Here is a 24,867-nt window from a genome sequence, read left to right as displayed (position 1 = left end):
GATTTTATTTTCAGGCAGTAAAGATTCTCAATATTTGTTTTTTCAAAACTTGATTTTTTGTACATGATTTAATTTAATAAACTTTGCTTCAAAATACCAAACTCTTGAAACAATTTACCCTGCAATTCCTTTACAACTCCGACTCATCGTCACAGTAACCATCCCATGCATGGCAACGCTACGGCAGGGTCTCCCACATGCTTCCATGCAGGCCCATCACGTTCCCAGCGTACTTCCATTGGGGGCCACCCACATCCCACAAAACCGTGGCCCACCGCGCATTTCTGAGCACTTTCCAAAGCAAACAATACCTCTTCATCGAGAAAGGGGGGGAAAGAGAAGCCTAACGAATCGGTTTCATCGTGCTGCTGGAGACTGGGTCGGGAAATGCGATTTAATTTTCATTGTCCTGGCACATTTCCAGCTGACGGTTCGGTGGGTGGTGTGGGGTGGTCACTGTTGACCAGCAGCAGCAGCAGAGGAGGAAACCCTTCAAATCTGTGCATAGTTAAACAGTGCACCATAATTGTGCTGAATTGCGTTGGCGATTCATCCGATGGATCCACTAGCCGGGTTCGGCTATCTTTTGAATTGTAGGTTTGGGTAAATTGTGCCGTTCTTCATTTTTCAACACATTTCTTCTAAAGAATTTTAAACAAGAATGTTTTTTTTTTTTTTCAAAATGTGTATAGAGTCCTTTGTGCTGAAAAATTTACTTTCGTAAAATTGAATCTTCAGACTTAAAAATATTTATTAATATAACTGAAATGTGTTGTTCCAAATTAATATATTTTTTTTCCTTTTTTGAATTTTCAGGTAATTACACTGATGTGTTACTTTGTTACACCCCCGCTACGGTAAGCATTCGCCCAAACCTCGCAGTCATCAACGGTGTGGTCGTCGAAAATGGAAATCGATTTCCATTTTCCATGGACCCCATCCGCCCGGTATTAGCATCTCTGAGTGGCGAGATCCTACACTAGGACGGCACCCTTCCCCCAAACCATATCACGGAACAAACTCCTCGTTGGAAGCGTCCCCGTTGTCCTGGTACAATGTACACCAGGAATGTCGAAAAGAAGGACACTCCGTTCTGGGAGTCAAATTTGAAATTCATATTTGAAGAGATGAGGATAAAATCTGACCCTTTTGGAATCCTTCCTCCTCTATGGCTTCCCCTTGGTACGCAGACACACTGGGGTGTAAAAAGTGCCCTCACCTCACCGGCGTGGGAGCCAAGTGACAGTTTGGATCATAAATTTATGGTCTGAAATTGCTAATCTTGTTGAGCTTCAGAACTGAAGGAAAATTTGAATGACTTTTTGGTCTATTAAAATATGTTTTTAGTTTATTTTTTTTAGTCTGGGTCATACAAAAATGCAGAAATTTGTATGACCCAATGTCACCCCCAGACCCAATGTCACCCCTTACAAATTCGCAGTGAAATATTTTCATATACAGCCATTCCACATCAAACAGGAAGTCTCCCAATCAAAAGTGCTCCGATTTGGCTCAAATTTGAAGTGGGGGTTCTTTGATCCAAATAATTAGACCCGAAATTTTTGGTTTGGCGATTAAGGTGCTCCTATCTGAAATAGGGTGATCCAAAAAATTGCGTTTTTCGTCGATTTTCGCAAAAACCACATTTTTTTCAAAAAATCATATCTCCGGAACGGCTGAACCAACTTTAGAGCTCTACCTTTAAAAAAAGTTATTGGCTGAGCTTTTAAGGAAAAATATGTGGAGGTTCGAAAAAGCTAGCTGAACATTGGAAAAGGTCCTATGAAAACTTAATTTTCTAATTTGAATGTCTCGGGATCAAAGAATTCATATCTGAAAATATTTTTATCTGATTCCGTGTAATATTTTACATAACATATCCAAAAATTGCGAATATCCATTAACGTGATTCGGAGATATGGATTAAGGGGTTACATGCATGTAAATTGGCAAAAAATGTTAGAGGTTGTTTTGAGCAGACACTTAAACATTTTTTCAAATCTGTTTTCAGGGCATTAAAATTTACCTTTTTAAACTATTAACAACACAAATTTCAAGACATTTGGCAGTATCATTGCCGAGATATAGCTATTTGAAGTAAGCAGTTTCAAAAAAACGAGTGCCACGATATCTCAACACTGTTTTGACCAAATCGGCTCAAAATTTTGGCGAAGCCTCGCAAAACCGGTCCCGTGTGCATGACGATGGCCGATTTTCAAAAAGTTCATTTGAAAAAAAGATAAAAATAATATTAAGTTTTTCATATTAAAAATTGCCACTTTTTCATTTTTGTATTTTTTTAAAATACAAAATTTTAAAATCGGGCTTCGTCATGCACACGGGATATGTCTTGCGAGTCTTCACCCAAAATTGCAGCTAATTTGGTTCATTCCATATCGAGATATCGTGGCACCCGTAAATCAACTCGATGTTTGACAGTTCGCTTTGCGCATGGCAAGATTTTAAGCTTAAATCGTCTCTCACTCATTTTAATCATGAAATATCTTCATGAAACTTTCAGGAGTGATTGAAAATCATCTTTGAAGCGGATTCAACCAATTTTTTCCATAATGAAATTTTGTGATTTTCTACAAGTATGTAACCCCTTAATAATAACTCATAAATCATTCAAGAAATCATACCTCCATGCCAATTTAATAATTAAAATACGCAACTTTTGGTACCCAAACATGTATAGGTCATCGCTGAAATTTTCAAGTTATCGCAGTTTTAGTGAAAAAGTCGATTTTTTGCCATTTTCGTCTTTTTCCCATTTTTGCGCGTGGCGCGTCGAAAAACCCAATTTTTGTTTTTTTAATCGTATCTCAGAAAATTAAAAACATAACTTCACCATTTTTTGATATGTTATGTCAAATTTTCGAGGAATCAGGTAAAAATATTTTCAGACATAGGCTCTTTGGTCCCGAAGCCTTCAAAACAGCATTTTAAGTTTTCATACGCCCTTTTCAAATGTTAAGCTAGATTTTTGAAACTTTTTACTATTTTTCCCAAATAGCCAAACTAATTATCTTTCTTTTGGGTATAAGACAGCTAAAATCGGATAAATTGGCGCGGAGATATGATTTTTTTTAAAGTGGCCATTTTTGGACCACCCTAACTCGGCGTTGGTCACCCTAATGGCCAAACAAATAAATACGGGTCGAAATATTTTGGCCAAGTAACCCCCAGAAAAGTTTTGAGCCCGAGCGGAAAACTATTTTTTCGAATCATGCTGTTTTCGTGGATTTTTAAAGATTTTTTTCGCTTTAAATGTTAATATGCATATTTGTAAGCTACCTTTTTTATGATACTTTAGTGACAGTGATAATATTTAACATTTTGTATAAGCAAATTGGAAGTTCACCGCAAGTTTTTTCGTCCCATCTTAAAATGTTCAAGTAAGAATCGTAACCTGCGTACTACCTGAGCAGGGGAAAAATAGTTACTGAGATATTGGCATTAGCAAATGTGGGTTTGCATGAGCCTGAAAAAAAAAAATCTTGTTTCTTTTATTCGCTGTGTTTAGAAACCAAAGGTCCAATCATCAATGTCTCTTAGGCAATTTTACTTTATTTTTTTTTAAATTTTCGAAAAATATTGTGGTCTCTTTTTTTTAAAACGAAAAACTTCAAATATGAAATCAATCTTTCAGTGGTCACATCTTGAAAACGGGGCACTTTATCAAAAAATCAAAAAGGCGACCAACAATATTTTATGCATGAAATTTTGGTATTTTCCAAAAAAATACTATTTAAAAAAATGTTACTCGCCGGCTAAACAATTAAAAAAGTCTCAAAAATGATTAAATACGAATTTTGGGAAATCGAGTTGTTGTGAAAAAAGTAAATTAAAAAATGGGCAAACTTTTTTTTTCCACGAATCTATTGTTTTCTGAATAGTTCTCATCAATACCTACAACTTTGTTTAAGACATGACAAAAACTTTAAATAAAATATGTACCAGCCTTACGTTAGATTAGATTAGATTAGATTAGATTAGATTAGATTAGATTAGATTAGATTAGATTAGATTAGATTAGATTAGATTAGATTAGATTAGATTAGATTAGATTAGATTAGATTAGATTAGATTAGATTAGATTAGATTAGATTAGATTAGATTAGATTAGATTAGATTAGATTAGATTAGATTAGATTAGATTAGATTAGATTAGATTAGATTAGATTAGATTAGATTAGATTAGATTAGATTAGATTAGATTAGATTAGATTAGATTAGATTAGATTAGATTAGATTAGATTAGATTAGATTAGATTAGATTAGATTAGATTAGATTAGATTAGATTAGATTAGATTAGATTAGATTAGATTAGATTAGATTAGATTAGATTAGATTAGATTAGATTAGATTAGATTAGATTAGATTAGATTAGATTAGATTAGATTAGATTAGATTAGATTAGATTAGATTAGATTAGATTAGATTAGATTAGATTAGATTAGATTAGATTAGATTAGATTAGATTAGATTAGATTAGATTAGATTAGATTAGATTAGATTAGATTAGATTAGATTAGATTAGATTAGATTAGATTAGATTAGATTAGATTAGATTAGATTAGATTAGATTAGATTAGATTAGATTAGATTAGATTAGATTAGATTAGATTAGATTAGATTAGATTAGATTAGATTAGATTAGATTAGATTAGATTAGATTAGATTAGATTAGATTAGATTAGATTAGATTAGATTAGATTAGATTAGATTAGATTAGATTAGATTAGATTAGATTAGATTAGATTAGATTTCCAATGTCCTGTAAAATGTCGACAATTTGCGCATTTAGTTTGACATTCTTAAATTCATGCCCTCGACTGTTCTCGATTGCCCACTAAGAGATGAGTCCAAGTTGGAAATTCAAAGTTTTTCAAGAATCCTCAACCCCCTTTCGTTTTTCAAAAGAGTTGGTCCATTCCCCACAGGCGCTCCACACAACCCTGCGGGACACTCTTAGCGAGTATAAAAGGGCCAGGATCGGCAGCAGTGGGTGGGGATGGACACTTTTTCCGAGAGAGGGGTCAAAAGCTGCAAAAGTGGGCACAAATTTACAACTGAAAGCAATAAATTTCGTGCTTTGAATAAGACCTAACCTTTCGAACCTGGCTAATCCGGAATGGTCGCCGTCGGGGTGGCCAGCACACTACTACAGTTGCTTGCCGTCGGCATCATCAGATGTGACTCCCGGGGGTCCAGGTTACGGTTGAACAGTTGCGAGAAATGGCCGAAATTTTGGGGTTTTGAATGGTTTGTTTCCTGGGTTTTTAGTAGATGGTTTACTTGTGGAAAAACTTAAATGTTTTAAAAAAATTCAAAAAGTTATTTGTTCCGGATTTACTGCAGGAATTCTTAAAAATATAATTTCCAAATTTCAATCCATGTTTTAAAGCAGAAAGCAATTTCTGAATTTCGCTTCGTTGTAAAATACAGATCTACATTTACCGGTGTAAAAAACTGCGTGGGAAAAAAACGAAAAAAAAAGTACCTTTACCACCTCGTACCCCCTCCCTCCGAAGTAAGCTCAGCAGGAAAGCTCTCCACCGCCGGTTGCGAGGGCAAAAACGCTTCGGAATCGATTGCCACCGGGGGTTTTCCGCTGCAAAATGTGGTCACGTCGGAAAATTGGTTCGATCCGGCAAGTGTGGACCTTCCATGCCGGTGATTTTCAATTAGCCGAGCCGAACCCAGGTGGTGATTCCCCCTCGGGTGAAGTGGAGAGCAGTGCACTCTGCCGAAACGGTTGCCAAGTGAAAACAGATCTTTGAAGTTGCCATGGCGCGGTGTGGAAAAGCGATTTTCTATCGAATTGGACCACCAGTCAGTCAGTCAGATTCTGGTGGATTTCGGTACTCGGGGAATTTCGGGAATTGATTCCCGAGGGGTTCTGGGAAAGCTGTTGCGGGTTCAATATTGACTAATTAACACCCGTTTTTGGTGAGTGGTTTATTTTGTTTTGAGTTTCGTGGGTTTATTAAGCTTAGGCAAATTGAGAAGTGTGTTGGAAAATTATGGTTGAACTCGAAAAAAAAATATCATGGATTACTATTCAATTGTTATTTCACCTCAAAATTATAAGCTTTACTGAATGTTTGACGATTTTGAAATGTTAGTCTTGCTTTCAAAAACATCAGAAAATTTTTTTTTTCATGTTTTAACATAAAAAATCGGATCATTAGATGATGAGATATCAACATTATAAAATGGTGGGTTGTTTGGGTGAGACTTAGAAAACATCAATTTTCCTGTTTTTAAATCGTTGCATGGCAATACCTCAGCAACTAAGGGTCGTATCAACAAAGTCCTAAAAAGCAAAATAAAGAGAATTTTCTGAGCTTTTCAAAAATATTTTTTTCAAAGGGTGGCGCACTTATTAAAAAAAAGAATAATACGATTATTATCAAAAAACTTTCCTTAAAAAGGCTAATGGCTATAACTTGAAAACGGTGAAATTTATCAAAATTACGTACTTTAGTGAAATTGAAATTTGATTGCAAATTCGGTTTACATCTAAAAATGAAGTTGAAAAATTGTTGCGGCCAATGTTTCGATTTTTTGAAAAAAAAAAATAGTATTGATTCAAAAATTCATATCTTGGTCAAAGATTGTTTGCACATTCTGGAAATTTCTGAAAAGTTGGCATTTGATCAAGGTTGTTAACGATAAAATTATCTAGGTTCGATAACGATAACGATAGTTCTATCGTCATCGTTATTCCGATATTTCTATCGGCGATAACTTTATCGACGATAACGGTCGATAACGGACGATAACGGACGACAACTTATTTATGTATATTTGTAAAATTGACTAAGACCAACCAAATTATGTTGAATTTTCAACCTTCCTCTGAGTTAAAAAATTATTTGATAATATGGTTAGTTTCAAAGTAACACTAAAAAAAAACACAAAATACCGTATTTTTCTGATTTGCAATATCAAACAATTCGAAATTTTGCATGCATTTTCACTGTTTCAGAATTTTTTGAACGCCATATTGCATAACCATATTGCAAATCATGCAAATTTGAGTACTTTAAAAAAACATTCGGTATTTTGTGAACATTTTTAGTATTTCATTCACAAAATTCTAAAATAGTGAAAATGCATGCAAAATTTTGAATCGTTTGATACCCATAATGCGAATTATAAAAATATGATTATTTTCGAGAAAAATACGGTATATTATGAAAATTTGAGTATTTCATTCAAAAACTCCAAAAGATTAAACTACTTGCAAAATTTCGAATCATTTGATTCCCATATTGCGAATTATATATTTTTTTAGTATTTTCGAAAAAATACGATATTTTGTATAATTTTTTTGTATTTCATTAAAAAACTCTTAAACAGTTAAAATACATGCACAATTTTGAATCGCTTGATACCCATATTGCGAATTATTAGAAAAATCATTTTTTTCGAGAAAATACATTTTTTGTGAAAATTTGAGTCATTCATAACAAAAAACTCTAAAACAGTTAAACTACATGCATAATTTCGAATCTTTTGATACCCATATTGCAAATTATAAAAATTAGAGTATTTCCAAAAATACGTTATTTTGTGATTTTGCCTGATTGGTGCGCTGGAAGTGGTGACGCGAAGTCGTGATTATGCAGGTTAATTGTTTTGTGTGCTTTTGTGTCGCTATTAGTATGGGGTGAGTGATTGTGGTAATCGAATAATAGCATGACTTACTGAATTATTTGTGCCTTGAGCGTATGTTTCGTTGAGTAATTGGTGTTTTTTTGTGATCTTAATTAATTGTTTTGTGATTTTCAAAGCCCTTCCTATATCATCGTTGATCGGAAGGCACGGCGTCGGATAAATTGTGTATAATTTTTTGAATAAGGTTTTATTTTTTTATGGTGAAAAAGCCATTTCTATATAATGAACGAAAGACGCACTGACATTTTGGATTAATTAATAGTGGAGTGAAATAATTGCATCGTTGCTCGGAAGGCTCGCCGACGGGTTTGTTATGAAAGTTCTCCCCATAGCATCGTAGCTCGGGAGGCATCGAAAAGCCAATACCTTATCTTACTAACCCAAAAAAATAATAATCACGTGATGCTTGAAGGAGATGCTGTGGATTCAACGGTCTCAAGCGGTATCAACAAGTATATAGCGAAAAACTATGTGCTTGATGAGTCTGCAACTTCAACTATCGGACTAACATTCCTCCCTTTCGTTGAACTGCAGGCTTCTTGGGAGGGCGCCGGTATTGACTAATAAAGTAGGGATCTTCAGAGGTTAAACAGTGAACGGATGGTTGGCTCCCACTGATCATTTTTGATTCATTGTTTAACTTCAGCTGATCTGTCAATGACGGAGTAGCAGCTCATTGGCAGTCAACCATGCTCATGCTCATGCTCAAAAACATTATTTTGTGATTTTGCCTTCCTCACTGAGGTAAGGCTATAATCCTGCTCTAAAAATGAACTTTGTATAAAAAAGTCGTAGACCCAGCTTCATGTATACATATCGACTCAGAATCGAAAACTGAACAAATTTCTGTGTGTATGGGTGTGTGTATGTGTATGTGTGTGTGTGTATGTATGTATGTATGTGACCAACAAACTAGCTCATGTTTCTCGACACTGGCTGAACCGATTTGACCCGAACCTGTTGCATTCGACTTGATTTAGGGTCCCATAGATTGAGTTTTATACAGATTGAAGTTTTGATAAGTAGTTCAAAAGTTATGTAAAATGTAAAAATGTGTTTTCACATATATCCGGATCTCACTTAAATGTATGTAAAATATGTCCGGGTCCACCATCCAGCTCATCGTTGGTTAGGTTATCAAAAGACCTTTTCAACGAGTCCAAATTATTGATGATCTGGCAACCCTGGCCATTTATGTACTTTTTATTCCGGATCTAAAAAATAGGTGAAATTTTTGTACAATTCCATCATATCAGCCATTTTTGGTAATAAGTGAGGAAGGCTCCAACCATATAGGTGAATTAAGTTAGTTTTTTTGTAGTTCTGCTTCAAAAATTACCGTATTATCAAACAAAAAAACATACATACAAGGCATCAAAAAATATCAGCCGGATTAAACAAATAAAAAAATCGAAATAGCGAAATCCCATAGAATTGCTCTGTTTCTCTTTGTATTAGTCACTGTTTCTCAGCAATCATAGGTCAAATCCTCAATGTCTCTTGGACAGTTTTATAAAAATAACTCTGAAAATAAAAAAATCAAACAAAAAATCGGAAATGGACTCTGTTTAAAAAAAAACTGCAAATATTTCACTGAAATCCAACTTTCGGTGGATACATCTTGAAAACGAGGCTCTTTACCAAAAAATCAAAATTGCATAAAAGTTAGTTCATGTTTTTAGATAATTGAATAAAACATTTTAATTTTGACAATATATTAATGTGAAAACTAAACTTCAAAATTCATGATATATTTTCAACCAAGAACCATTATAAATTGCTTTTGTGATGACAGTAGATCCACATCAACAAACCATAACAATTTAGAAGCAGATATTAAAAAAAAATGGACCAGATTGTCCTAAGATCCACAACGAAAAACAGATGGTATTATTGCTTAAGAATGTTGAATGATTTGTACCAGAAAAAAATGTAGTAAAATTTCTCTGAAATTCAACTTTTTTCATAATTTTCAGCCTGAAAAGGTGAATATATAAACCAAATTTTCAGTTTTTGAATTTTGGGTGTTTTTTAATACCCCTGACTCAAGGCGGTTTCAAAAACACTCAAAAAGCAAAAACTGAAAATTTGGTTTATTGGACCTTTTCAAAAAAAAAAACTCCAGATGTAAAATTAGACGCCCGATTTGATGGCGTACTCAAAATTCCAAAAAAAAAAACACGTATTTACATAAAAAAACACTAAGAAGTTTTGAAAACTTTTTCAAAACTTTTTTACAGTTTACAGGGACAAAAGTTACCCCTTAGGACAAAGTTTCACGCAAATCGATGAGGGGTCGGGGCAACTACTGTGTGAGTTGGTTATCTATGCAAAATGTGTATGATTTAAGTCTGGATAGTTTGTTATTATTTCGCTTTTTTTATTTTTGTGGCAAACGACATTGTTTGAAAGGGGGTTGGATCGGATACCTAAATTTAATTCATTTTGCTGTGATTTTTTTTTTCTGTTGGTCTCATTCATGCATTTTGTTTGTACTGCAATGAGTGGATTTGAATTTACTACACAGTATCAATATTTAGTTTAAAATAAACAAAATTAAATCATTTTTCCACCCATTGCTGATTGTTGCCCAGCTGCAACAAAGCCCATTCCATAAACTGATTAAAACAAATATTTAACTTGCACTAGAGTGGCTTTCTGTGCTTTGTGGTTTCCCTGCTCATAATTTACGGAAATGAGGACATTTCATATGTGCATGATCCGGTTCACTGGAAGTGCTGCCGAGTCCACAAAGCCAACATCAAACGAGGGTGGGTTTATCCTTCCATGCCCCTGCAGCTAGGCAACCAACCGTGATTAGCGGATATTCGCTGTTGACTTTTATATTGGCAGAGCTTTTTTATTTGCCACTAAATCACCGGAAGCTAAAATCGGATCTGCACCAAACGGGAAACCCTCTTTTGTTGTTGTGGTGCGGTTTATCAAACATGGCGCTCGTGCATTAATTAAATTAATTGAAACGTTTCCCCGGCGACCGCGTGTCGTGGCGGGAGTCCGTATCGAATCCCGCCGCGAGGAGAGGTATCTATTTTTGTCACTTTGGCGCCAACCCGGGCTCGTCCCTTCAAAGCTGCAATTGTGTGTGCAATGTGCAAGAATAATGACGCTGTCGATTGAAGCCGTGCTTGTGCGGAGTTGTGATTGCATTTTGGTTTAATTGCAATTGCCGGGCGCGTGGGTGGCGGCTCTGGGATGTTTTGCGAAATAATGTTTTCGCGATTTAATTAAACGCCTGCAGGCAGAAGGGGGTGGGGAGGGGGGGGGGGGGTTCAAACGACAGCCCAAAGTTGTTGGTCGACGGTAATTTTTAACTGGCAGAGAGTGAATTTAATGTTTGAGAAGCAATTTGGTTGATGGAATTGCCTTTTCTCAGCGTTAAATTGTGTTTTAAAGTTGAATTTTTCATTGGATTATCTGACAACTTCACTTAACTAAACTTTTGCGCAGAGTTTTTCCAGTATTTAGACTTACTAGATCTACATCAGCATATCTGTATCAGTTGCAGTTTTTTTTTCTTTATTGCTTTTCAGTGATCCCCGTGCACCGCGTTCAACCGCGTTCTCTGTTTTCTGTACTCGATCAAACACCAGAACCGCGTGTGCACGCGTACAAACAAACCTAAACTCTGACGTGTACAGTCTGTACGCGCACCCCGGGTACAAACCCCGTGCAAGCCGACGACGCAGAAAAGAGACAAAAATAGTTCCCTCACGCTCCCTCTGCTGTAAAGCGGTGTTTCATTCTCCGCTGCAGTCACACTACAGTGTTTGCCACAGAGAGAGTGAGAAACAGTCATTTTTTCGTTTCTTTACACGCTCTTCGCTCGCACGACGTTGTACCCGAGGTGTGCACCCCGTGTTTACACCGCGTGTAAACTTGAGTGCGCCGTGCGGGGAGAACTCGAACATGGCAGCCTGGTGTGTTTGAGGTTCATCTCTGGAGTTTTTTTTGAAAAGGTCCAATAAACCAAATTTTCAGTTTTTGCTTTTTGGGTTTTTTTTGATACCCCTGACTCAAGGCGGTTTCAAAAACACCCAAAAAGCAAAAACTGGAAATTTGGTTTATTGGACCTTTTAAAAAAAAACTCCAGATCTGCACTGAAAACACCCAAAAAGCAAAAACTGGAAATTTGGTTTATTGGACCTTTTAAAAAAAAACTCCAGATCTGCACTGAAAACTTGTACGGCGTGATCGGCGTGCGCGCGTTTCGGGAAGACTGTTGCTTTTTTAATGAGTTTGAAAAGGCTTGTTTAAATATAATAGTTAAAAAATACAATAAAAATGATAGAAAATACACCTTTGAGCATTGAGCATTTTTATATTTCAAAAATCCTTCGTTTATTTCTGCTGTCTCAAATTGCTATTTTTACATCCACCCTAATGTAGCTAGGTTCGCCCTAATGGCTAAACAGCTAAAGGACCATCCACAATCCTTATGTATGTTTCCTTATTTAGTAACTCGTAAAACCTGATTACGAAATAAGGAAAGGTGGTGAAATTCCTAGAATAATGGATTTTTATTTCAGTGTAAAAACAGGTCTATTAAGGCCATTGGAAATTTTATTTGCATTGAAAAAAAAAAACATGTAAAATCGGTTCACAACTGTTCACAATAAAATGTTGTTTATTCATGTTTTTTTCAAATCAAGTGAAAACTTTTAAATGTTTTGACTTATTTTGTCTTTTTTGTTTAATATGTTTTTTTTTATAAATTCAGCGTTAATCACAAAAAAAAAATGAAAAATCAGGCTTTAAAATTGAATTTTATGTTTGTATATATGAACCCATAATATTAAAAGATGAGGAGAGCTTTTTTGGTAAATTTTCAGCAAAATAAAAAGTCTAATAATTGTTTTAAAGATTTTATTCGTCCATCACTGCATTTGAAGGATTATAAAGAGTTTTTAAACTTTAGATTTTACGATCATAGCTCAATTCAAATTTTAAAACATTTGAAATTAAAATAAAATTGAGAGGCCATATGATACACGATAAACAAAATTTTTGGTGATTTTAAATTTCAGTTTTTGTCACTGAAACTTGATTTATTATTTTCTGATATGTTTCAGGAGACATCAAATTTCAACCTTCAAATGAGTTATAATTTTTTGAATCAATACTGATGTTTAAAAAAAATCGAAATAGCGGTCGCAAATATTTTTCAACTTGAGTTTTCGTAAAATATAAAATATAAAAAGTTAGTTTGTCGTGAAATTTTCCGATGCTATCGAAAAAACTATTTTAGTTTTTTAAAGCAAGACTAAAATTTTGAAAGAGCTAATCATTCAATATTACGTCATTTTGAAATGTTAGTCTTGATTAAAAAAAACATAACATAGATATCAAAAAATGCACCTCGGATTCGTGATCAGGGACAAAGGTAACCCCTTTGGACAAAGTTTCACGCAAATCGAAGAGGGGATATTGATTTTTTTTTAATTTATTAAATTTTCTATGATATTTTTTTTAATTCAATACTAACATTTCAAAAGGGCCAAGCATAAGTATTACGCCCTTTTGAAATGTTAGTCTGGATTTACAAAAAATGTATTGTTTTCGAAAAGATCGAAAAATTGAACGAATGTTTGCATGGAAATTTGATAAAGTGCAACCTTTGCATGGCAATATCTCAGCAACTAAAGGTCGTATCAACAAAGTCCGATGAAGCAAAATATAGAGAATTTTCTCAGCTTTTCAAAAATATTTTTTTCAAAAGTGGGCAAACATGTGCACTAATTTAAAAAAATGAAAAACTGCGACTATTTTGAAAAAAGATACATAAAAATGGCTATAACTTGAAAACGGTGCACTTTATCAAAATTTCACTAAAGTACTTTTTGATTGCAAATTCAATTTTACATCTAAAAATGAAGTTGAAAAATTTTTGCGACCAAAATTTCGATTTTTTGAAAAAATCAGTATTGATTAAAAAATTCATAACTCGGTCAATGATTTTTTGCACAACCTGGAAATTTCTGAAAAGTTGGCATTTTATGTCCTCTAAAACATATCAAAAAATAAAAATTCAATTCAATTCAATTCAGTTTTTATTTGGTAAATAATCATTTCACAATTTTCTTTGCAATTAAACCTAATAGAGATTTGGAGGTCCTTTCAGCTATGTGTTGATAAATTTGTCTTTCGACATAATTGGTTATTCTAAAGGCTAATCACAAGTAGGAAAAAGTTCAAGAAAAAAAACCTACAAAATTGCTATAGAAAGGGGATAGTTAGAGGAAAACTTAAAGCTAGATCACAGAATGATTTTGTCTGTTGACGCCGAAGAGCAGCGCTGCACGAGGCAGCTTATCCGTTGTATACGTATTTGATCATTAGCTCTCCCAGAGCCATGAACTGGTCTGCCTTGTTCCGGCAGGCACGAAAACGAGTTAACATTTCCCCCGCGAGGGCGAAAAACTCTGGCAGAGTGAATAGGTCATCTCCGGACACAGCTGCTTGTTCCGGGACAGTACCGCTCGATGCGGTCACGCTTGCGTAGGAACCTCCCCAGCCGGGAGGAATCGCTGGAGTAATCCGATCTGCCGCGCCTTGTCCAGCTACAGGAACGGTTGGGCTTAATCTTGGAGGCGGCCGGGTCGCTGGAAGCTTCTTTTTCTTCTTGGCCTGCTCCTCGAGATATGCTTTACGCGCGGCACAGCCACGGAAGTTCGCTGTATGGTTGCCATCGCAGTTCGCGCACTTGACACGCGACCGGTTCTGCTGAGCGTCGCTTTCACTCAGCCTCGCTTTCTGGGGAAGTTTGCACTTCTCCGTGAAATGCATTTCACCGCACTTAACGCAGCGCGGCGGGAGGTTGCAATTTCTCGAGCCGTGGCCGAATTTTTGGCAACGGTGGCATTGTGCTGCGTCTGTCGAATTCTTTGAGAAATACCTCCAAGTCACCCAGAAACCGTCCAACGTTTTTTTTCGTCGGAGATCCTGGAGCTTGACGGTACCACGATCGAAGTAGAGTAGGTACAGCACGTGAGTACCCGTGACCGTAGTCGTTCTTGAGAGCACCTTGATGTCCCGGGGGTGAACGTTTACGTCGGCAAGGTGCCCAGCCAGGTCCTCTACTGGCCGGTCCGTGTACCCTTGCAGGACTATTTTAACCGGCACCGTTTCAGCCGGATCGAATGTGAAGTATTTCACGTTGTTTGTTTTGAGGACCATCAACACTTTATCGTAATTCGCTCTTAACAACGTGATCACTTGCACATTCTTCTTACCGATCTTCAAACAGTAGGTTTGACCCTCCAGTAGCTCGTCCACATGATCGGCTAGTGTGTCGACGACAAATATCGGCGGAGGTCTTCTTTCCTTCGCCGCAGTTTTGCTGGTTTTTCCTTTCTTCGACCCGCGTGCAGGGTCGTCGTCGTCGTCGCTACTGCTGGTGCTGCAGTCGTCTTCATTATCCTCATCGTCACCACTCAGCGGCTCGAACTCGTTGCGTGTGGGGACGGGGGTGACGGAGGGGACGCTGGAGGCCTGCCGGCCTGCCTTAGCTGTCTTCACACGTAGCTGGTACGGGCTGCGATAGTGTGGATGTAGCTTTGTTTTGTCAATGCCTTCCAACGCTGTCGCTGCGGTGGAAGGCTTGATTTGGCTATTGGCCGGATTGTTTTTAGTAATCCGGCCAGGAGACGGGTTCCGCGAGGTCCCCGGTGGTGCACTCGAGTTGCCATGCCTAGCGCCACGCTTGGGCATCTCCGGGCGGCAAGTTCGCGATTAAACACTACACCCGCGGCGTGAAAAAATCGAAAATTCAACGGAGCACTAAAATTGTGTTGTGGCTGGCTCCAACGTAGGTAGCCCGATGAAAAAAAAAAAAATAAAAAAAAAATTAAAAAAAAAATTAAAAATCGTGTTTTTTTGCAAATCAAGTTTTAGTGTTAAAAAGTTAAATAAAAAAATCACCAATTTTTTTTTACCGTGTAAATTTGAGCCAATTTGGTCCATCCCATCTCGAGATATCGTGGCACCCGTAAATTAACTTGGTGTTTCGAGAAAAAAGCTCAGAAAGTTTGACAGCCCGCATTGCGTACGGCAAAATGTTGAGCTGAAAATCGTCTCTAACTCAATTTAATCATGTAATATCTTCATGAAACTTTCAGGAGTGATTGAAAATCATCTTTTAGTGGATTAAAAAAAAAGTTTAATATGAAATTTTGTGATTTTCTACATGTATGTAACCCTTTAAGTGTTTTTTGATTGCGAATTCGATTTTACATCGAAAATTGAAGTTGATATATTTTTGCGACCAATATTTACATTTTTTCAAAAGACCAGTTTTGATTCAAAAATTTATAACTCGGTCAAAGATTTTTTGCATATCCTGGTTATTTCTGAAAAGTTGGCATTTTGTGTCCCCTCAAACCTTAAAAAAAATAAAAAGTGTGTTTTTTTTTGCAAATTAAGTGACAAAAAGTGAAATTAAAAATCACCAATATTTTTACCGTGTAAGTTCATTACAGTGATATGTGACACACCACAATTTTCAACTCTAACACGTGTTTTACGAGCCACATGCCCCTTGTTGAATCACAAAACACTTTCCACCCCTAGATCTCGATAACGGTCCTTTACCACGGCTCACGTGGTGGCATTTCCCGTAGTTTCCAGGAAAAATCAATAGAGTTGAAAATGTGTTGTTTTTTTTTATTTTGAAGAACATTTTTCAACCGTATTTTTCAAATAATAATAATAAACCTTAGAAATTTATTAAAATTTTAAATTATTTATTTTGGACATCCCTACCAAACGAAACGGGTAAGCAAAAGTGGGTCTCCTGTTTGTTTTTTCACGATGGCATTTTTATTTGCTGCCAGGTATTTTAAATTTCGCGATATCGCATGCAAGCAACGTCAAGTGCTTGCGAACAGCGCCCACCCCCCTCCGAAGGAAAACTCTCCCCGACAGAAGCTTTGATGAGGGTGATGCCGGGGGTGGGACTTTGGGAAAATGAGTGCGTTTTAATTTACAAAAGCGAAAATCAAGCTCGTGGAGAGTGTGCAAAGGTACCGTCAAGACGGTCGTAAAAATCAATTGTTCGTTAAAAGGAAAACAGAAGTCTGGAGTAAAGTATTGTAGACAAATAAAATTTACAAGTAACCTTAAAAATAAAATAAATGTAAATAGTTCAAAATGATGCAAGTGTCATATATTTTTAAACCTTAAAAATTCAAAATTCATATTAACCCAAATCGACGGTAAACTTTCCGGCGAATTCAGTTACCTGTTCCTTTCCCCCAATTCAGTAAAGGTGAAAACGATGTGGATGATGGCTGCTGGTGAGGAGGGTACACACACCGTGCACAACGAATTGTTTTAATATTCCCGGGGAAAAACTGCTCCGCGAGCAGGAAGTGTGCGGAGGGAGGGCGGGCTGGCAAAAGGCCGTAAAGCTCGCGGGTTAAGTGCTTTGGTTTGGCAAAGTAAACGGGCAAAAGTCGTGCAAGAAAAGCAGGAACTTTCTTTTTCGGGAAAAAAGTTCCGAAAAGAGCAACACACACAGACAACGAAACACACAAGCTGTTGGAAAAGGTTTTGGGAAAAAGTTTATGGAGAATTGTGCCGCGGCAAACAGTTGGCAGTATAGTGTGCTGCGCTGTGCCATGTAAATTAAATATGCTCTGGAGAGAGGATAAGGAGAAAAAAGTGCCGGAAAAGCTGGAGAAATAAAAGAAAAATCAGACGCGAATCTGCGTTGTTTGAGGGCGCGCGCAGTCGGGAAAAGTGTGGAAAAGGCACGTGGCTTTATGTCGTGCTCGAAAGAGACTGAGAAGTGCTTAAGAAACCGGGGAATGTAGTTATAAAGTTGTGCTTTTAGTGTGTGAGCGCGCAGGAATAATGACAGTCCTAATTGCAGCGCGCTTCGAGTGAGTGAAAATTTGTTGGAGTATAATATTGTGGCTTGAAATGGAACCGAAAATCTGGCAACACTGTTTAAGCTTTTGAGTTACCAAGAGAAATTTGCAAAACTTTTAAAATTTATATGTTGTAAATTTTGAACTTTGTCCTAAGGAGTAACTTTTGTCCCTGGTCGCGAATCCGAGCTAAATTTTTCGATATCTCGTGACGGAAGGGCGGTACGATCCCTTTCATTTTTGAATGCTTGAAAAAAGACGTGTATCCCAATAATTTGCTGCCTGAAATGGTGATGGTTTGAAAATTTGGTGTCTAAGGGACTTTTGTGTAAAATTGTACGCCTGATTTGATAGCGTCCTCAAAAAGCCGAATAAACGTATTTTACAACGAAGAATTGCAAATTTTGGTTACTTGACTGTATCAAACTTAAGACATGTCATTTTAAGAAAAATATTAATGTACTTTTTGAATTTGCAATAACCCAGATGAGCAATTTTCTACAAAATCGATCTTTTTTTAGAATTTTAATTTTTGTATTTTTTAATCCGACTGAAACTTTTTTGGTGCCTTCGGTATGCCCAAAGAAGCCATTTTGCATCATTAGTTTGTCCATATAATTTTCCATACAAATTTGACAGCTGTCCATAAAAAAATGATTTATGAAAATTTAAAAATCTTTATCTTTTGAAGGAATTTTTTTTATCGATTTGGTGTCTTCGGCAAAGCTGTAGGTATGGATAAGGTCTACACTGAAAAAAATGATACAAGATAAAAAATTTTTTGGTAATTTTTTATTTAACTTTTTGTCACTAAAACTTGATTTGCAAAAAAAACACTATTTTTATGGACATCAAATGCCAACATTTCAGAAATTTCCAGGTTATGCAAAAAATCTTTGACCGAGTTATGAATTTTTTCATCAATACTGATTTTTTCAAAAAATCGAAATATTGGTCGCAAAAGTTTTTCAACTTCATTTTTCGATGTAAAATCGAATTTGCAATCAAAAAGTACTTCAGTGAAATTTTGATAAAGTGCACCGTTTTCAAGTTAAATCTATTTCTAGATGACTTTTTGAAAATAGCTGCTGAGAAAACTCTCTATATTTTGCTTTCTTGAACTTTGTTGATACGACCCTTAGTTGCTGAGATATTGCCATGCAAGTGTTTTAAAACAGGAAAATTGATGTTTTCTAAGTCTCACCCAAACAACACACCATTTTCTAATGTCGATATCTCAGCAACTAATGGTCCGATTCACAATATTAAAACATGAAACCTTCGTAAAATTTTCCGATCTTTCCGAAAAAAATATTTTCAAAATTTTTAAATCAAGACAAACATTACAAAAGGGCCAAACATTCAATATCATGCCTATTTGAAATGTTTGTCTTGGTTTAAAATTTTTTAAAAATATTTTTTTCGAAAAGATCGGAAAATTTCACGAATGTTTCATCTTTAACAATGAAAATTGGACTATGAGTTGCTGAGAAATCGACATTAGAAAATGGTGTGTTGTTTGGGTGAGACTTAGAAAACATCAATTTTCCTGTTTTAAAACACTTGCATGGCAATATCTCAGCAACTAAGGGCCGTATCAACAAAGTTCAAAAAAGCAAAATATAGAGAATTTTCTCAGCTTTTCAAAAATATTTTTGTCAAAAGTGGGCAAACATGTGCACAAATTTTGAAATTTGAAAAACTGCGACTATTTTCAAAAAAGTCACCTAAAACTGGATTTAACTTGAAAACGGTGCACTTTATCAAAATTTCACTAGAGTACTTTTTGATTGCAAATTCGATTTGCAAGCATGAGCATGAGAGACCACTTATGGTTGTCCTTCTCCGTTGCTGAACAGTACCGTAATATCCTTTCAGCACTACTGACCATAGGCTTCGACTATCAAGTAGTGTTTCCCTTATCAACAGCATGTATGAATGCGCCGAAAAGATAAAACACCATGATTGCCAAAACTAGATCAGTTGCGAATAGGTAACAGTCATTGGCCACCAACGGCGCCCGCCATGTCAGTTTGTAGATCTCGATTTTAAGGAACGGGAATGTTTGTAAGCGCAGGTTGCTACTTGGGCAGCTGATTTACTCTGTGCTTACGCCCCACAAGCGCCAGGAACCTGAAAATTTGTTAGTAGTAGGTTTTTGATTGCAAATTTGATTTTACATCGAAAAATGAGTTTGAAAAATATTTTCACGACCAATATTTCGATTTTTTGAAAAAATCAGTTTTGATTAAAAAATTCATTACTCGGTCAATGATTTTTTGCACAACCTGGAAATTTCTGAAAAGTTGGCATTTTATGTCCTCTAAAACATATAAAAAAATAAAAAAAATTAAAAATAGTGTTTTTTTTGCAAATCAAGTTTTAGTGATAAAAAGTTAAATAAAAAAATCACCAATTTTTTTTTACCGTGTATCATTTTTTTCCAGTGTAGTCCGTATCCATACCTACAACTTTGCCGAAGACACCAAATCGATCAAAAAATTCCTTCAAAAGATACAGATTTTTGAATTTTCATGTATCATTTTTGTATGGACAGCTGCCAAATTTGTATGAAAAATTATATGGACAAACTTATGATGCAAAATGGCTTCTTTGGACATACCGATGGTACCATAAAAGTTTCAGGCGGATTAAAAAATACATAAATTAAAATTCTAAAAAAAGACCGATTTTGTAGAGAATCGCTTTCAGAGAATTGCTCAAATGTTTTTTTACATAATAGGGGAAATATACCCTTTCTCAGCCTATTTCTATTATCGGCCTATCAGCACTTTGATCATGAATTACAGCTTTTATAAAGTGTTTTTGACTGTTCCAAAGTAATAAATAGCTCAAACAAAAGTGAGCAAGCAACTCTCCATTGTTGATACATCTGAAAATGTTGATTTAATAGCGGAAAACGGCAAAAGTGATGAGAATTGGTCGAACGGCTTAGAGTGATTAAAATGGGCATATTTCCCCTAAATCCGACGAAAGGTTGCCGAGACAGCTTTTTGTGAAAAATTAAGTCTTATTAAATGACCTAGATCAGACTTAGATCGACTCGTGGGCTTATTTTGAAATAATTATGAAATCTAGAAGTACAACATTTCTTTCAAAAAGAAAAATGATTAAAAATACACGAAATTTTATCAAATATTGGGAAATCTTAGTCAACTTTTAGTAACTACAATACGAAAAATGTAAATATAAAGGTTAAAGGTTAATTCTAACTATATTTGAATTCGTAAATTTTCTTCAAAACTTGTAATTGAGTTTTTTATTCTATCATTTTTTTTTGTTCTTAAGGTTTCAGACAACAGAGAGGTTTTGAAAAAATGTCGAAAACGCGCATACCAATTAAGAACAGGAATTTATTTTCAAATTACTTAAATCTTCAAACACTAGAAATTTAGCAGGATGATTCCAAGTGTGCTCCAAAGAATTTAACCACATGTTTGAAATTGATTCATTTTGGTGGAATTTGATTGACAAAAATTTTCATAGAAATTTTTGCTTCAGAAAAAAGGCTTTGGAATCATTATTTTTAAAATTTAATTTTGCTATACAATTAAAAAAAACTTATTTGGTGTTTAAATTTTATAACAATTCAATTGAATTGTTATTCGTGTTTTCTGATTCTAGATTAAAAATCAAGAAATGATAAAATAATTTAAAACTTTTGCAAAAAGGGACCATCCACAAACCACGTGGACACTTTTTTGGAAATCCCAACCCCCCCCCCCCTCGTGGACAATTGTCCATTGTCCCCCTCCCTCAAGTGTCCACGTGGTTTATGGATGGTCCCAAAGGAATTTTACTCTAGCTTAGTTTTTTTGCAATCGTTCATTTCAATAATATCGAAGTATCGACGAATCTGTTTTCTAAAAAAAAAAAACATTATGCAGTACTGTTCAACGGAATTTAACAAAAAATCTAATTTGTTTTGATCGATCTCAGGCATGTTAAATATGATATTAAACGCAGGAAAATTATCCGAAGGCCTCGGAAAAATTCCACTTCGGATAATCAAATAACGAAAAAAAATTTTACGTTGTCTTAGTTTTGATGGACAAGCATTAGTATGAGCCATAAACTACTCTAAAATGATTTAGATTTTTTTTAATCCCAGATGGCGGCCAAAAAGGCAATGAATACGTAATGAAAAATGGATTTTCAATTTAAAAGGCAATCAAATATTCAAATTTGAATAAATAAGGGTCGCAGAACTCGAATTTGATAATTAAAGTAAGAAAATAAAAAATATGTTTTTTTTTCATCGTCGATTATCCGAAGTCCCATATAAACCTTCGGATAATCGAACTTCGGATAATCGAGGCGTTAGGATAATCGAGTCTGGACAAGCAATATAGCCAAACATTATTTTGTATGATGTTATTATTAAAGAAATAAGGTTTGTCTTGCTTTTTCATGATTATATTCTGAAAATTTTCGAAACTAAATTCATTCCAAATATTTAAATTTAAATATTTCTGTTGATATTTATATCATTTAAAAAAATAGCAAAATGTTTCAAGCTTGAAATAGAGTATAATCCAAAAACTAACAAATAAATTACTTTTCAAAAAGATTTTTTTGTACGGTAAATTTGATTAGAAAAGATTAATGCGGAAGCATGGTTTGTAAAAAAAATAAAAATAGGAATACATCTAATTATAATTGAAATTCGAATGAAAAAGTTGGGCAAAATTATAGTTTATAAAAATTCAGCTTTCGAACTATTTAAATTTTACAACTTTTAGTCATTTTTAATTTGTCCAGAAGGTTCAGTTGGCTGAGGACCACTAATTTAGATGAACTATTTTTTTTAATTTTATTCTTTCCAAAGCTGTATCTCTGCAGCTTATTGTCCGTCAAAATTTCGTTGTGGAAATAGATGAGCAGTTGAATACTTAGTAATCGATAACATTTTTAAAGCATTATCAAATTTGTATTCGGCATACATATTTCAACATATATTTGGCTTATAAGGGAAAATTATTAAAGTTTTAGTTTAAAAATGCGTATCGCTTTTAATATTTTTCATTAAATTTTATTTATTTTTTAAATATTTACGTTTAATGATGATTTTAAACTTGAAAAAAATCATATTTTATTATTTTTCATCAAACATCGGCATCTGGAGCAATTTGGGACAAAAGTAACAAATTAAGACAGCATAATGTTCTGATATTTTTTTCTATTTAACATAAGAATTAGTACACAAATTTTCAAATTTATTGCTTTAAAAAATCCTGTACCTATTCAGACTGCAGTCCCGATTTCCCCCAGTTGGCGGTAGTGACTTCAAGATAGTTTGTAAAATATGTTTTATATAATACATGAAGTTCTAAACTTTTCTAAAATTTCACATTGGAAAATTTTACATTGTTTTTATTACAGTTTCAATGAAATTTGTTCAGCTTTTGTGGTCATTTCATATAAAAAATTAAAGAAATATATTAATAATAATTTTGTGATTATAAATATGAAATAATTTGAATCACATTGGATTAAAAATTATGATCAATTAAAAATCCAAAGCATTACAAAGAACAATAAACAAACATTTTTAATATTTTTTTTAAACTACCTAAAAACTACTGTTCTTATTCAGATTGAAGTAAAGATTATTACCAATTAACAGTATTGAGCTTATTCTATAATTGTAAGCTTTAAAAACATAACAAATTTAATGAAAACATTCATTTTATGACTGTTCAAAAAATTTCCCGGGATTCCGGGAATTCCCGGGATTTGAAAAATATGTTTCCCGTTTCCCGGGAAATTCAAAACCCCGGAAAATTGGACGCCCTACAGCGTACCTCTAATGTTACCACTTGGACATTCAATTACAATTGAGCAAGTAAGTTTCTATCAAAAGTTTTGCAAAGGAAAATCAGCAAATTGGATGAAATTAAGATCGAGTGCTTATCCTTCCCAAGTAGCACTCATAACTTGCCGACTGTTGAATAATAGTTAGAGACGTGAGGTATTTAGAGTTTCAATAATGTTTATTTATCGAAGATTGCAATTATTTTAATTATTGACCGAATAGTTTGAAACCATATTGCCGGTAAAAGCTACAAAAATGTCAGCTTATGGAGTTCATGATAGCGAAAATAACAAATTAAAATCACACCGATTTCAATGTTGCTCCGTGGTACGGTAATAGAAATGACAGTTGAAACGGTTCGTTATAACTATGTTGTATATTGGAGATATAAAAACTGACTTAAAACAAACTTATATAACTTAATTTTCAATAACAGCCTTTTCTGGAGTTAAGTTGTATAGCTCACTGCTGTATAACAAAGATGGCAGCAGCCTTCTTATTGACGTTTAGGCCAGCTAGTTTACTATGAATCCTCGTGGAGAGATGTGGAAGCGCGCCTGGACCTGCCGTGGAGATAACAACAAATCGTCGAAGTCATCGGATCGAATCTTGGGAAAGACGAAGTTCATCAAAAAAGGAAAATCTAAAAGTTCGTCAAGAAGAGGGTTTCACAAGAATCACAGTCGGTTAAAGAGCGCGAAAGGATTGTTTTTTTTCATGCAATTTCTTTTTTTCTTAATAAATCGGGCAGAAACAAGCGTACAAAAATAGTCAGAGATACAATTCTTATTGGCTTCGTCGTCGATTGAAATTCTAATAAGAACTGTTTGTTTACATGTAAGTTGGGTAACGGTTAGACAACTGTTTTCAATCTATCTTTCCTTTTCAGTGTGCGCTTTGATTTGACAGCACAGCCGTTAACCACGCCCCCTTTTTTTCGTTGAATCTCTTGTTGGCTAGCACAGTGTTGTCAAATACATTTGTACAACTTACTCTGATAACTTGCATCTTTTTCTGGCAAGTTATACAACAGAAAAAAGTGCGCTTTTTCCAATGCACAGTAGTTGTAGAACAAGTTGTGGTAACGAGGCCAATCGGTTATACAACCAGTTAGGAAATACGTTTATCTGACAAAGTGTGTTGCTTGGGAATTCTTAACATACGAGAACTTCCTCTATATATTTTTTGCAATAGAAGGAAATTTGAAAACTTGAATAATACTAAAAATGAAAAAAAACGCACTAAAATCATATTCAAGTTGTTATCAGTTTTTTCAGAAGTATTTTTTTTTTAATGAAAATTTAATAAGTGAGTATTTGTTACAATGTATGTTCGCACATTAAGTTATCAATCTCATCAATATTTATTAAAGTGTACAAATAAAATCCTCCAAAATCAAATCCCAACCCAGCTAGAAATCGTGCTTTATCCGGTGCAAGCTCCTTCCGAACAAA

At 34.9% G+C, this 24,867-nt stretch overlaps 1 protein-coding gene across 1 annotated transcript in view; it reads left to right on the top strand.

Annotated features, from left to right (window-relative positions):
* Positions 1–834: 834 nt before the first annotated feature.
* Positions 835–24,867, top strand: part of LOC6052292 — a 174,794-nt gene continuing 150,761 nt past the window's right edge. Inside the window, exon 1 of the mRNA XM_038253378.1 lies at positions 835–857. The gene's annotated coding sequence lies outside the window, so the exon portion shown is untranslated. The remainder of the gene's footprint in view (positions 858–24,867) is intronic.

The sequence above is a fragment of the Culex quinquefasciatus genome, chromosome 2 (assembly GCF_015732765.1).
Source record: "Culex quinquefasciatus strain JHB chromosome 2, VPISU_Cqui_1.0_pri_paternal, whole genome shotgun sequence".
Taxonomy (NCBI): domain Eukaryota; kingdom Metazoa; phylum Arthropoda; class Insecta; order Diptera; family Culicidae; genus Culex; species Culex quinquefasciatus.
Note: the sequence above shows the minus strand (reverse complement) of the source record. Positions and strands in the feature narration are given on the sequence as shown.